Raw genomic sequence first — 14,981 nt, forward strand, 5'->3', positions numbered from 1 at the left:
CGATCGGGTTGTACATCAATAGAGCTTGGACCAATGCCCTCGCGGGAAGTTTAACAACTGGGACGGGTGAGGGGTTGAACTAATTTGGCAATGATTTGTGTACCAGGATGAAACATCTGTAGATGTTGTAATTATGACTTTATACACAAGTCCAGATGATTATTATATTTCAACTGCAGCAGTGAACATGGCCTCAGACAGCGCACATCAGATCATCCTTGGGAAACGATATACCCCGGTGCGGCTAAACCTCCCCTTACACTGAGCATAAGCAGAGGAAACACAGGCACAGCAGAATTTGCTGAGGACCGTAGGGAGTAAAATATTCTTTGATCAGAGCTAGCTCTAAATATATTTTGCTGAACTGTGTTAAGTTGCAATTTGTTCTGTGGGATATAAATATATTTTGTATATCTGTGTTAGTGTTTATGCATTTGAATGCAACAAAGTTATTTATAATAGTATTGTGGAGCATCTGTGTTTGTTATCATTGTATTTTCTGTGTATATCTTTGTATATATGTTACCTGTAAACACCTCGCAACTAAACGTAAATACAATTATAGCACGGAGATACTTAGAGATAAATTCATAAAGAAAACAGACATAAAAACAAATACATTTAGAATAACACATATATGAACACAAATAATTTGATTATCAATGTTCCACACAATTTAGTTTACAAATCACAGATAGATTCAAAATATATTTAGAAATTTCCCGCACGGAATCCAAATTCATTACAAATCACAAAACATTACACAAAATTAAAACACGTCTATGGCGAAAATCTATGGAGTCTCAATAACTGAAGGCTTCTTGCAGAGAGTCGGCACAGACACGGTGGGATGAACAGTTTCCTTCTGTGTTGAATGATTCGATGATTCTTTGTCTTCTTCCTTGTAAGACAGATGGAACAGGCAGCTGTGTGATGGAAGCACTAAGACTAAAGATGTGCAGCTCTAGTGGCACAACCGGTTAGCGCGCGGTATTTATAAGACTGTACAGGCCCGGGAAATGCCGAGGTTGTGAGTTCGAGCCTCACCAAGAGCAGCCGATGCTTTTGCATGTGATGTTTGTACTTTTCAGAGTTTGAGGCCGTTTACTATTTATCCATCTCTCTTGTCTCTTCCGCCATGTACCACGGTGCTGTCTGTCTCTCTTGCTGCGGTTATCTCAGTGTCAATCTGTGTGTTATTTCTGAATGAATACCCGTGCCTGTTCCCCACATGAAATAAATGAGGGGATCAAACAATTCCTCTTCTAGCACTAGGGAGCGAATGAACCAACATTTATAAGAAGATATAGTTTATTGTAAATATAACATTCCCTCTTGAGTGATATAGGTTCAATTATGTACAAAACCAAATTATGATCACAACGTGTTTCCAATAAGCCGCCTTTTAATATATTGTCGCAAGCACTACCATTGTAGCTCAAGGAGTTTCATAATTAATAAACATAGAAATCAAGCAAGGAAACGGTAGAGATGGTTCTGAGAATGTGGAATGCCCTCGCCCAGAGCAACATTTAAAACAAGGTTTAAAAACTGGCAGCTTGCAGCAGGAAGGGAAGAGAGGAAAGAGAGCCACAGAAAAGCCACGGGAGTTTCGGAAGCTTAGGGCGTTTTTCTCTGACCACAGCATAGTTGTGCACGGCACGTATATTGTTGCTGATTAATATGAATAAAATGCTACGTTTGTTTGCAGCTGTTTCTGTTGCTGTCCCTTTTAACTAATTCTTAATTCCATTTGCCTGCAATGATTCTTCCTTTTTTAACTGTAATGCTTCTGTGTTGAGTTTGGTTTTGTTTTTTTTTAACGGAGAACTCCGTGATACAGTTGCACAGCACCTCGTGTCAACTGAACTCTGCTGAGGACTTCCGTTCCAGTGAATGTAGCAGAAACCTGTCTGCAAACTTTGCTGACAGTGGGATTGAAATCTTCATATCCTTGCCTAACAAAAATCGATCAATGCGAAACTTGAAAATGTCAATTGCCCAACCTCGACAGATTTTTAGGGGAGGAATTAGAAGACAGGTGGAATAGGCAGCTGTATGATGGGAGCACTAATACCACACAGCATCTGCACACAATTCCAGCGACGGAATTGGATAGTGCGCAGTACTTATATGACAGTGTAAGCTCCTAGAAAAGCCGAGGTTGTGAGCTCGAGCCTCACCTAATACAGCTGATCACTTTGATTGTGACATTTTGACAGTAATCGAAGGTACAATTGATGTATCCCCAAATGTTACCGACATATTCACTGTGTTATTCCAGCGCACAATATTGCAATGGAGAATGAAAATTGTACATATTTGTGGGATGGAGTGGAGGCGTTTTGACATTTAATCAATAACTCTGATGTAAATAATAATGTGCCGGAAACACACTCGATTTCAAAGAGAAGATATGTAAACGCATTGGTTCTCTCCACATAATTCCTGCGCCACATTCAAAAGAAACAAGGATTTTCCTGAATATTTCACTAAAAATGTTGTGCTCCGTGTTGCAATGGCTCGTGCATTGGACTTCTCGCTGATTCAGTTATATAGAAACATTCAAACTTATCGATTCGAGTCCCATCAAAGTCCAATTGTAAATTAATAGAATGGTTACCGCACAGCAGGAGGCCATTCGTCCCATCGAGAGTGTGCTAGATCTCAGATAGTCCCACTCCCCTGTCCTTTCCCCATAGCCCTGCAGGACAGGATTGGCTGGTTTCGAGGCTGGAAAGTAATTGTTTGCAGCAAACCACAACTGTCTGCGATAGCCGGAAGGTTTAATGTTTTGGGCCTGAAATCCACTCAGGTTTACCTGTTCGCCGCTACACTGTTTGAAGCTCCGTTCAGTGCTTGAATAACTAAGAGCTGTAGCTGCCGGGCTGCATTTCCCTCTCGCAGAGCCTGAGAGATCCGCCAGGGCGGGAGGCACGTTTAAACTGTCGCCCAATTATCCTTTACGCTTTTACAACATTTCAAGAGAGCAAAAGGATTCCCTTTAAGCTGCAATGATCTTTTCTGTTATTGTCTTTGCATGCTTCTTTCTATCTCTCCCTGTCTCTGCCTCTTATATTTCTCTGCTTTTCGCTGATTGGGTTCTCAGGTCTAAATGGACTGCCTGGGCTGATCTAACCTGCAACAAGAACAGCAATGGGTAAAGGAAGACGTGGACTATAGGACAGGAATGGTGTAAATTAGGGGCAAATATCTTCACTGATATGTCCCTTCGCGCTCGCAGTGAAATAAAGCAGCACCGAATATAGTTGTCTTAAGGTAGAGTGTGCCTTAAGTGGATGCCGACACAGACGACAATATAAAGCTATTAATGCTTCAAAATCTTATTTGATAATACAGGTCACGTATTCAAAACTAGTTTTGTAAAGACATTCCAATATTGTTGTATTGGAATAGTCAGCAATGCTCGCACGTCAGTTGGATGCCAGTTCGAAAGCTGGCTGAAAGAACACGCAGAACATTAACTTTCTGCTGAGCAGACCATGAGCCTCTTTCTTGAAAATGGTTCTCCAGTCCCGATAAGACGGGATTAAGCATCATGGCAGTTGGATGGGACTGTGCCCACGTGTATAGCAGGACTTGTAAGGCGATTTTTCCCTTCCTTAAAGAACAGTAATGACACAGTTGCAGAATTTACTCGCACCACTCGCAATTCGGCCCAAGGATGAGCCAAGCCGATCACGTGGAGTTAATACAATTCCTCCAGTCAGTAAATTCAGTTGGCATATCAAGAAAAATGTAAGAAATCACCGTGACTTAGTCAGTGAGCGCGCAACATAATGGATAAGGTGTTTATTTATGGTATGTACCATAATGGTACCAGGAAATTACAGTTTTGATGAGATTTGGATTCAAAGCCTAATTTATGTAATATTCAGTCAAATGCTTGGAAGGATTATCAGCAACAAACGCTTAACAAAGTAAATTGACACAATCGATTTGCACTCCATCGCCTTAACCTCTCGTCTGCCATCTAGCATAACTCAGCTATTCCATTTCAGGCTTTTTGCATCCGTACAGAAATACACTGGAACAAGTCCCCGTCACGACGTGTCCTGCCCATGCACCCAGATCGATAATGTTGAAAATGTACAATCAGCTTCTGTAAGCAAACAGCCTTCAGTTACTAAAGGATGCATGTGTACTGTGTCCTCAAAAGATAAGGTGCGGGCCCCTTTTAAATAGACCAGGCAGCCTGGCCAAGCCGGTTTCAAAACTGACCAATATCGAACTCTCTACAGTTAGACCACATTAGGAGTACTGTGCGCAATTCTGGTCGCCATATTATAAAATAAACTAGCGAGGCATGGATAGGGTGCAGAGAAGATGGTATACTATCAGGAAAGAATCGACAAGCTCAATTTATTTTGTTGTGAAATGAGAAGTCTGAGTGGTGAACTAATAGAGCTCCTTAATATCTTGAAAGGTTTTGATAGAGTAGCTACAGAGTGCTTCCACTTGTGGGGAAAGTATGACACAAAGATTAGTGGGAAAGCAGGTTGTGTAGAGGGCACAGAGAAGCTGCAACGAGATTTAGATAGGTTAAGCGAATGGGCGAAGGTTTGGCAGACGGAATACAGTGTCGGAAAATGTGAACTCATCCACCTTGAAAAAAAAACAGTAAAAGGGAATATTATTTGAATGGGGAGAAATTACAACATGCTGCGGTGCAGAGGGACCTGGGGGTCTTGTGCATGAATCCCAAAACGTTAGTTTGCAGGTGCAGCAGGTAAGGCGAATGGAATGTTAGTCTTCATTGCGAGAGGGATGGAGTGCAAAAGCAGCGAGGTCCTTCTGCAACTGTAAAGGGTATTGGTGAGGCCGCACCTGGAGTACTGCGTGCAGTTGTGGTCACCTTACTTACGGAAGGATATACTAGCTTTGGAGGGGGTACAGAGACTATTCACTGGGCTGATTCCGGAGAGGAGGGGATTACCTTATGATGATAGATTGAGTAGACTGGGTCTTTTCTCGTTGGAGTTCAGAAGGATGAGCGGTGATCTTCTAGAAACATTTCAAATAATGAAAGGGATAGACAAGATCGAGGCAGAGAGGTTGTTTCCACTGGTTGGGGAGACTAGAACTAGGGCGCACAGCCTTAAAATACGGGGGAGCCAATTTAAAATCGAGTTGAGAAGGAATTTCTTCTCTCAGAAGGTTGTGAATCTGTGAAATTCTCTGCCCAGGGAAACAGTTGAGCCTAGCTGATTGAATGTATTCAAATCACAGATAGATAGTTTTTAACCAATAAGGGTTATTGGCAGCGGGTGGGTAAGTGGAGTTGAGTCCACGGCCAGATCAGCCATGATCTTGTTGAGTGGCGGAGCAGGCTCGAGGGGCTAGATGGCCTACTCCTGTTCCTAATTTTATGTTCTATGTTCTTATTACTAGAGACCATCAATATAAGAAAAATCAGCAACAAATCAAATTGGGAATTAAGAAGAATCTTCTTTAGCCAGATGTGGTAAGGATGCAGAACTCGCTACCACCAGAAAAGTTGAATCAAATATTATAGATGCATGTAAGTAGCGTTTAGATAAATATATGAGGGAGAACTGAATGGAGGGCTATGCTGATAGTGCTGGATGTGGAAAGAGGGGAGGATGCTCCAGTGGACCACAAACGTCGATATTGACAGTTTGGGCCGAATAGCCTGTTTTTGCATTGAATATTCTATGTAATCGTATGAAATCGACACCCATGGGTCCAATACAAAAGTCAACCTCTCACAACTTTCAGACCTAGAGGAAGTAACACTGATTAATATTCCTGGCCTTGGGTGTTTCAAAAAGATGTCAACATTGATGGTCCTTAAAACCAAGCTTTGGGGCATCTGCCGTAATTTCTCTTTTATGTGGCTCCGTGTCAGCGTTATTTGATTTGTCTGAAGCTTTTGTGGAGCGCCGTGTGACGTCTTACTCTGTTAAAGGCGCTACATCAATGCAAATTGTTGTTGTTGTAGTATTTACATCATTGACTCCCTGTTTCAGGTTTCAAAGAAAACGTGCTAGTTGAGAAGGCATGTGGCATAATTACCTTTATTAGCCGAGGTATATTGTACAAGAGCAGTGAAGTTATGCTTGAGCTGTATAAACTACGCTGAGCGTGTGGGTGCCGGAGCCCCGGTCTACATGGCTGCTGTGCTCGAGTATCTGTGCCGCTGAAATCCTGGAGCTGGCAGGCAACGCGGCCCGCGACAACAAGAACACTCGCTTCATCCCCAGACACCTGCAGCTGGCCATGCGCAACGGCCAGGAGCTCAACAAGCTGCTGGGAAAGGTGACCATCGCTCAGGGCGGGGTGCTGCCTAATATCCAGGTTGTGCTGCTGCCCACGGAAACCACCAGTGTGTCCAAGAGCAAGTAAAGTGGACAGGATTTAATCTAATAACCCAAAGGCTCATTTCAAAGTCACTAACATTATCTGTGAAAGGGCTGGTTACTGTTCTTTGCATCTCAGTTGTCCCAGATTTAATTTAACATATTATATCTCTGTAATTACACCGAGAATTTCTTGATCAGAAATTAGCCACAGATATTCTCAGTTATAAACGTGATGAAAATGTTGAAATCTAGATCGCCAAACACTGCAGCGGATCTTTAGATCAATGAATCAATATAGAGAGGGACTGGCTTCAGGGAAACATATCCGACAGGACCTGAACGTGAGACCGCCCGTCATTGAGCACGTTGTTGGGAGAGCCGAATATGAACGATGTTAAGAGCCAAGTATAAAGGGAATGAACGGTTAATGGGCTCACCGTCCATTATTGGGGAAGTAATTCCATAGGCTGAAGGATATACATCCTGAACACACTGATCCATGCAGACTTTTCGCCGTTAAATTTGCATACAGGAGGAAACCAGAATAACAGATCTGGTTAATGCAAAATATTACCAAGAGTATCCCACTTGTCCCCACATTAAGAGCTGAGTTAAAGGTGAGATACAGAATTTAGATATGTGCAGTGGGATCAATTCACTATCAGATCTCCCACTGATAGTTTCCGCCCACATTGGGCGGGAGCTATCGGTATACTGGGCATGCCAATCACATTTAAACCTGGATCAAACCCTGTCATTTTAAACTGTGAGCGACCGCCCCAAGCAGTGATTGGCTGGCGCCGGACGCCAGCTTCAATCCAATCAAATATGAGGGAACGAAGCGGTGCAAAGTACTGGCTCCCGATTGGCTGAGATGGGATTGAGCAGCATTTTCAAAAACATGCCAATTTCAATGCAGGACTGACCGATTTAACAAAAACATTGACCATTTTATCAATATAGAGAGAAGAGGCCACTCTTCAGTCTAGCCCTTCCTCCGACAGAATCCTCGGGACCACTCACCGCATCAACTGGTTCTTAAGGCTATGCCTGCATGTTCTGTACTCCGCAATCGGAGTAAATTGTATCTACCACATCAACACCTTTAATCATCATAAACCCATCAATTGATCCACCCTCCCTCTGAACTCCCTATGCATCCTGCCACCACCATTAAACCTAGAGCACCTATCATCCTCTCCAAGTCTAGCAAGGCCATATAGTTATTCAGAGTATAATGTAGGCGCTCTCTACTCCACACCCAGTGCAACTTTGTACTAAAATACCAAAACCCAACACAACGTGAATCCACACTCTATCCCCGGTCCCACGTCACTGCTCTCTCTGTGAGGCGGTGGGTGGCTGTTGTGTCCGGCGTGAAAGCGTCGAGTTGTTCAGCCGCCGAATCCATAGAGAGTTTCAGAGTGTACACCACATCCAGGAGAGTGACTGCCTTGCCTTCGGCGGGCTCGGTGTCGGTGACCGGGTCCCTGATCACATTTTCCAGGAAAACCTTCAGCACCCCGCCGTCTCCTCGTAGATCAGGCCCGAGATCCGCTGCACCGTCTCACACTGACTCTGCCAGACATCCTAGTCTCTTTCTTTGTGACTGATTTCTGTGGAGAAGGAGCCCGGCCGTGGGAAAGATGACATTTTAATGCGGTCTCCGCTCTTTCCAGAGAGGCTTTGGTGGCTCTGAAAAGGACGTTTCGGTTGAGGTGTTCACAAGTTGCGATCTTTTATTTTACTTCTTTCTGGGGCTTTTGGCTGCATTCTTAGGCTTTGGCGTTTAACCTTACAGCGTTGGTCTTTTGGGGGGCCTTGGTCTTCTTGGCGGGAGCCTTTTTCTGACTGATTTGTACTAACTGAAAAAGGCAGCCGTTTCTCTGATTGGCTCTCTATTATCACATGATCTATTGCTAATTGGTCGCCTTGGAGGAGAAGCCACACCCTGTAGTTCATCTGGAATGTGTAACTGGAACCACCCCAAGGATTTCCAAAGTGTAATTCGATCCATTTTGAATTCAAATGCCACAGAGGACAGATCTCCCCAAAAATCACCAAGTTGCAGCCAAACGCCAATTGTGCCTCAGCTGGCTCTTTGACACAGCGGCTGTGCTTAATCCCAAACCGCCCGCTCTTCTGTCCCTAATCCTGTAGGTTACTCATTCTGGGGGAGGGGTGGGTGCAGACACTGTGGGAGGTGTGGGTGCAGACACTGGGGGAGGGGTGGGTGCAGAAACTGGGGGAGTGGTGGGTGCAGACACTGGGGGAGGGGTGGCTGCCAACATTGGGGGAGAGGTGGGTACAGATACTGGGGGAGGGGTGGGTGCAGACACTGGGGGATGGGTGGGTGCAGATACTGTGGGAGGGGTGGGCGAAGACACTGGGGGAGGAGTGGGTGCAGACACTGTGGGAAGTGTGGCTGCCGACCCTGGGGGAGGGTGGATGCAGACACTGGGGGATGGGTGGGTGCAGACACTGGGGAAGGGGTGAGTGCAGATACTGGGGGAGGGGTGTGTGCAGACACTGGGGGAGGGATGAGTGCAGACCCTGGGGGATGAGTGGGTGCAGACACTGGGAAAGGGGTGAGTGCAGACACTGGGGGAGGGGTGAGTGCAGACACTGGGGGAGGGTGGATACAGACACTGTGGGGGAGGGGTGAGTGCAGCCACTGGGGGAGGGTAAGTGCAGATACTGAGGGAGGAGTGGGTGCAGACACTGGTGGATACTTGGCGCCTTTCTTGGCCGTAACTGTTTTCCCCGCCGGTGGGAGGAGGATCAATGGCCTCCATCTTGGGCAGGGCGCCCAGGGGAACGGGCTCAGCTACCTCCGTCTTGGTCAGGGTGGGTCTGATGGCACAGGCGCGGCCCATTGTGCAGGGACAAAGTGTGGGCGGTGCTTTAGGGTTTCTATCGTTTTGATTGGTCACATGATTGTGCCCAGGTCAGTGACCCCTGAAAGGGTGTCTTGTTGTTATGATTGTTGTCTGGTGACACTGGACCCGGGCTCATCCTATTGGGCCAGCCCAGGTTCACCATATTGGGCTAGCAGAGGCTCACACTATTGGGCCAGCTCAGGCTCACCCTATTGGGCCAGCCATGGCTCATCCTGTTGTGCCATCCCAGGCTCACCTTATTGGGCCAGCCGGGTCTCACCCTATTGCGTCAGCCCGGCTGATCCTATTGGGCCAGCCTAGGCTCAGCCTGTTGGGCCAGCACAGGCTCATGCGAGTGGGCCTGCCGGGTCTCACCCTATTTGGCCAGCCCGGCTGATCCTATTGGGCCAGCCCTGGCTCAGCCTTTTGGGCCAGCCCAGGCTCACCCTATTGGGTCAGCACAGGCTGATCCGATTGGGCCAGCCCGGGCTCACCCTGTTGGACCAGCCCAGTCTCACCCTATTGGGCTGTAACAAAAGGGCCAGTGACCAGCAGAGAAAATGAACAGCTGATTGATTTTATTCTCATCTGCGCACAGAGGGTGCAGGTCTGAAACCAAACATGTCAGGTAGAAATGATGAACATCATCGGCCTTTGAATGTGGAAGGATCAATATTTGTCTGTTCTGCCTGTGGGAAAATATTTCAAACATCAGTGTGACTGGAAAAGCACACACACATCTTAGTGAGAGTCTTCGAGTTCATTGAATGTGGAAAGAGCTTCAACCAGTTGCACAGCATGAAAAAACATTGCACCATTCACAGCGGGGAGAAACTACACGTGTTCTGTGTGTGGACAAAACTTCAACTGATTGTCCAACCTGGAGAGACACAAGGACTCCTGCATCATGGAGAAACCGTGGGAATGTGGAGACTGTGGGAAAGGATTCAGTTCCCTTTCTGATCTATAAATTCATTGTCGCAGTCACACCAAAGAGAAGCCGTTCACCTGCTCTGTGTGTGGGCAGGCGTTCACTCAGTCATCCAACCTGCTGAAACTCCAGCGAGTTCAGAATGGGGAAGTGTGGGAAGGGATTCATTCAGTCATATGAATTGCGAGTTCACAAGTGACTGCAGGGGTTATGTTCTACTGTTATTACTGCTGTTAATCACATCTCAGTTGGGATTTGTTTCTGCTGATATTACTAACCCCGAAAACTGGGAAGGAGTTTAATATTTTGATAATGCAAATAATACAATGTGTCGATATTTGACATATCCATGATAAGAGGAGACTAATTGATATCCTGTTGCATTTTGTTCCTTTTCTCCTTTCTAATTTTAGATTGTTTTAGTTCGCTGAACTTTGGTTACTCTCAGGGACAAGTCCCAGTTCCTTATACCTTCCAGTGTGCCTCTCTTTGCCTTGGTCTCCAGAGTAGGGATAGCTATCACGCCTGGGATCACTAAACACAAAACAAAGTCGAGTAATCCCTTTTCAGCTACAGGACTTAGCGCATTCCTGGCAGCATCTCTCTCACTTTCAATGTGTGACTCGAGCATCGTGCAAATCTGGTTTCAATTTAAATTTGAATCCACTCAGTAAATGTATTTAAAGAAACATGTATAAGTAAACCCATCACATCAAGTAACTGTCAAAGGTTTACAGTCAACAAGATGAACAAATAAAAACATCACGGCCCAATAACCCAGCTCTATATTCACAGGAGAAAGTCTGTTATCTCAGTCCTCGAATGTCAGTTGGTGAGATGAGAGAGTGAATCTCTTTCCACATTCAGCTGGTAAACGGTCTCTCCCTGATATGTTTCCACCCAACGCGCATCTGTACCCATTCCCACTGTCCCCACATTTACAGTGTTGAGTCAGCTGGCCACACGAGTCTCACAGGCTAGACGATTGGTTGAAGGTGCATCCACACACAGAACATGTGTCCTGTTTCTCACCGCTGTGATTGGTGTTTTTCCAAAGGCTGATGAAAAGATGATCCTGATGAATCCGGTGAATCTCTCAAATCTTGACGTGATATTTGGTTTCAGTTTCCCAGCTGTAGACCCTCCCTTTCTAATACCCTGCAAATGGAGGTTACAAATGTTATTACTTTAAGTACAAGATAGGAATTTCCACTGCGATAGGCATCAGAGTCGAGTCCAATCCTGCCCTCAAATGACATCCACACACTTCCCAGTTGAGCTCATTTCCCAGTTGAGGCCATTGCATCGGTATAAAGAGCAGGGGCACTGGCTAATTTTTAATCATATCTAGCCCACTGGTACCGAGGACAATTATAACCCCTGAATTGCTGCCTTGGCTGAGATCAAATAACAGCCCAGATCAAGGATCGAACTTGGGAACTTCCCAGTCAGTATTGCAGAAAGTTCTAAAATTTGGGGGCTTGGGGGAGGGTTAGAAATAATATGTTGAAAAACATTTTACTCCAGCTTTAAACAAAACCTTCGTGACACTGCACAATTCTGAAGTCTTTCCAAATTCAAGTCAAATGGATCATCACAAAGAGTGAGACATTTTAGAAAGGCACAAGTCACTGAAATGGACAGCTTTACAATCACTGCACAGTACAGAAGGGAACGACAGTTAATGGGAGCTCGGTTTGTGAAGTCCTCCGACACTCCGAGATAAACTGGACTGTTCTTTCAAGTATAAATAGGCAGACAATAGGGAGTCCCTGTCGCTTTGAATATCCGCCCATTCCCTCAGGTGTGGGAGGAGCAACAGCGCGCGGACTCTTTATATCACAGGAGAAAGTCTGTTATCTATGTCCTCGAATGTTCGTTGGTGAGATGATGGTTAGTTGGCGGAATCACACAGCAAGCACCGCCGGTTGGGCTCCCGCAGGGTCCTGAAGCCCGAACAGAGTTATCGCATCATGTTAAGCACAACAACTGAAAAGTGCACACATAAAGTCTTGTGTGCGTGTGTGTATAAATAAAACACATCATTCTTAATGTTTGCTAGTGAATCCTACATAGATAAGCTATTATCTTTGCCAGTTATTTTCCAGCATTTTATTTCCTTTTATTTACAATGTAACTGCAGAGTATTTAATCCCTTTACCATTTATTGATCACCCATTGTCTTGTGTGCTCTCGTTTAGAAATTGATGTATCAATGACCATTCCCTTACCAAGGTGACTATCTGTCTGCAGTATTCAGTGGGAAAGGGGATTAAATCTCTCCGAGGGAAATGAGTAGCCACCCACCAGTCTCTGTGTTTTATTGACCAGTGATCACCTCACCATCACACAGAAGCTCCTCAGATTTACCTCCACTGTGGATGACCTGTGTAAGTGTTATTTAAAATTAAATTGTAGAGGTAAAAGTGGAGTTGGATGAGGAGGTTTTGGAGAGTAGCGTTGAAAGAGGAGTTGGGATGAGGGTTTGAGAGAAATGGGGTGATAGAGGAGTTTGGGTGAGGGGTTTGGAGAGTAGGGTTGAAAGAGGAGTTGGGGAAGGGGAGTTGGAGAGTAGGGGTGAAAAAGGTGGATGAGTGAGTGGGATTTATTGCCCATTAATTGCCTCTGCTAAACTTTGATGGGGTTTATCTTTCCTTTAAAATGTTTTGTATGGTGTGTTTCACTGAAGTTAGACGTGGGGCTGCAGTTCCTTGCAGGCACTGGACAGTTTCTGGTGAAACAATGTGGGCCGTATTAATTGGGAATAGATTTGAGTGCGATCATTCTGTGCTGAATTTGTTGCTGGACTGCGGGTTTGCCCTCAGTCCCAGTGACAAGGTGCTGTTGATACTAAATCCAGGGACCACTTACATTGTGACTCCAACTCCAGGGGCCACTTACATTGTGACTCCAAATCCAGGGGCCACTTACAATGATGTATAAAATCCAGGGACCCCTTACACTGAGGCACCAAATCCAGGGACCAGTTACACTGAGACATCAAATCCAGGATGAATTACATCATGACACCAAATTGAGGGATTACTAATACCTTGACATCAAATCCAGGGACCAGTAACACTGAGACATCATATCCAGGGACCAATTAACTGAGACTACAAAATTACATAGGATATACAGCACAGAAATGGGTCATTCAGATGAACCACTCCATGCCGATGTTTATGCTCTGCTCGGGAATTAGAGAACCTTAGTATGGGGAATGGTCATGCCGGTGAAACCAACTCTAGTTAGGGGGAAAGTTGGGTAATGAATGAAGATATGATGGAGGAATCAGACGCTGGCTGGTGGGGCATGGTGACAGATTATTGTCAGAAGCCCTTTTCAGGCAGTAAGATGATTAGATGTGACCAGCGCAACAATTGTATCCATCTGTTATTGTCCAAAAACCCCCAAATGTAACGTCACTAGTTTATTTTTATGTGATAAATGTACAGATGTGAAAGAAGGGAGGAAATGAGGCTTGCAGGAAAAAAGGTTCCTTGAATGAACACATTGTGAGGCTGTTTTGTGACTCGTCTCTGTGAGGTTAAAAACATGAAATGGAAAAGGGCACGTCCAGTGACACTTATATTGCCAATAATGCTTTCTAAGTTAATCACTATATCCTAAGCCAAATATCCTATTGACTATCCCAATCACTAACCCCAATCCTAACAAATAAGCACAAACCACACTCACTAACCCCTAAAAACCTACATCTAAAAGCAGCCCAAGGCTAATAAGATAAGAAATAAGAGCAGACGTAGGCCATCTGGCCCCTTGAGTCCACTCTGCCATTCAATAAGATCATGGCTGATCTGATCTTGACCTCAATTCCACATCCCTGCCCTCTCCCCATAACCCTTGAGTAAGCTATCCTTCAAAAATCAGTCTATCTGCAACTTACATATATTCAATGATCCAACCTCCGTTGCTCTCTGGGGCAGAGAATTTCAAAGATTCACGACCCTCAGAGAAGAAATCCCAGCTCATTTCTGTTTTAAATGGGCGACCCCTTATGCTCAGACTTTGCCGCCTAGTTCTCGATTCCCCCCACAAGAGGAAACAGAGATCAGTGGGGAAGCTAAAGAGCTGATAAAGGAAATGTTTCAACAATTATTTTGCTGCAAAAAATATTGCAAGATATGTTTTGTAACAACTAATTGTAATCAACTAACACATCAACATGAGCAAAGACAATTATAAATGAATGTAAAGTGAGACACGCTGGTTCATTGCATGACACCCACAAGCCGTATGCTCAAACAAAACAAGTTTGGGATTTGATTTGGGAAAAGATGAACTGCGTGAGAAGTAAGAAAAGGCCCAAAATGGAAGGGAACATTAATTAGTCTCTTACATAGAAACATAGAAAATAGGTGCAGGAGCAGGCCATTCAGCCCTTCTAGCCTGCACCGCCATTCAATGAGTTCATGGCTGAACATGAAACTTCAGTACCCCCTTCCTGCTTTCTCGCCATAACCCTTGATCCCCCGAGTAGTAAGGACTTCATCTAACTCCCTTTTGAATATATTTAGTGAATTGGCCTCAACTACTTTCTGTGGTAGAGAATTCCACAGGTTCACCACTCTCTGGGTGAAGAAGTTTCTCCTCATCTCGGTCCTAAATGGCTTACCCCTTATCCTCAGACTGTGACCCCTGGTTCTGGACTTCCCCAACATTGGGAACATTCTTTCTGCATCTAACCTGTCTAAACCCGTCAGAATTTTAAACGTTTCTATGAGGTCCCCTCTCATTCTTCTGAACTCCAGTGAATACAAGCCCAGTTGATCCAATCTTTCTTGATAGGTCAGTCCCGCCATC

The 14,981-nt window shown here is 45.0% G+C and overlaps 1 non-coding gene across 1 annotated transcript; it reads left to right on the forward strand.

The window, feature by feature from the left end:
- Positions 1–961: 961 nt before the first annotated feature.
- trnai-uau (transfer RNA isoleucine (anticodon UAU)) lies at positions 962–1,055 on the forward strand. Its single transcript has 2 exons — positions 962–999; positions 1,020–1,055. It is a non-coding gene; the product is annotated as a tRNA-Ile (tRNA).
- Positions 1,056–14,981: the final 13,926 nt, after the last annotated feature.

The sequence above is a fragment of the Pristiophorus japonicus genome, unplaced genomic scaffold (genome assembly GCF_044704955.1).
Source record: "Pristiophorus japonicus isolate sPriJap1 unplaced genomic scaffold, sPriJap1.hap1 HAP1_SCAFFOLD_82, whole genome shotgun sequence".
Classification (NCBI taxonomy): Eukaryota; Metazoa; Chordata; class Chondrichthyes; family Pristiophoridae; genus Pristiophorus; species Pristiophorus japonicus.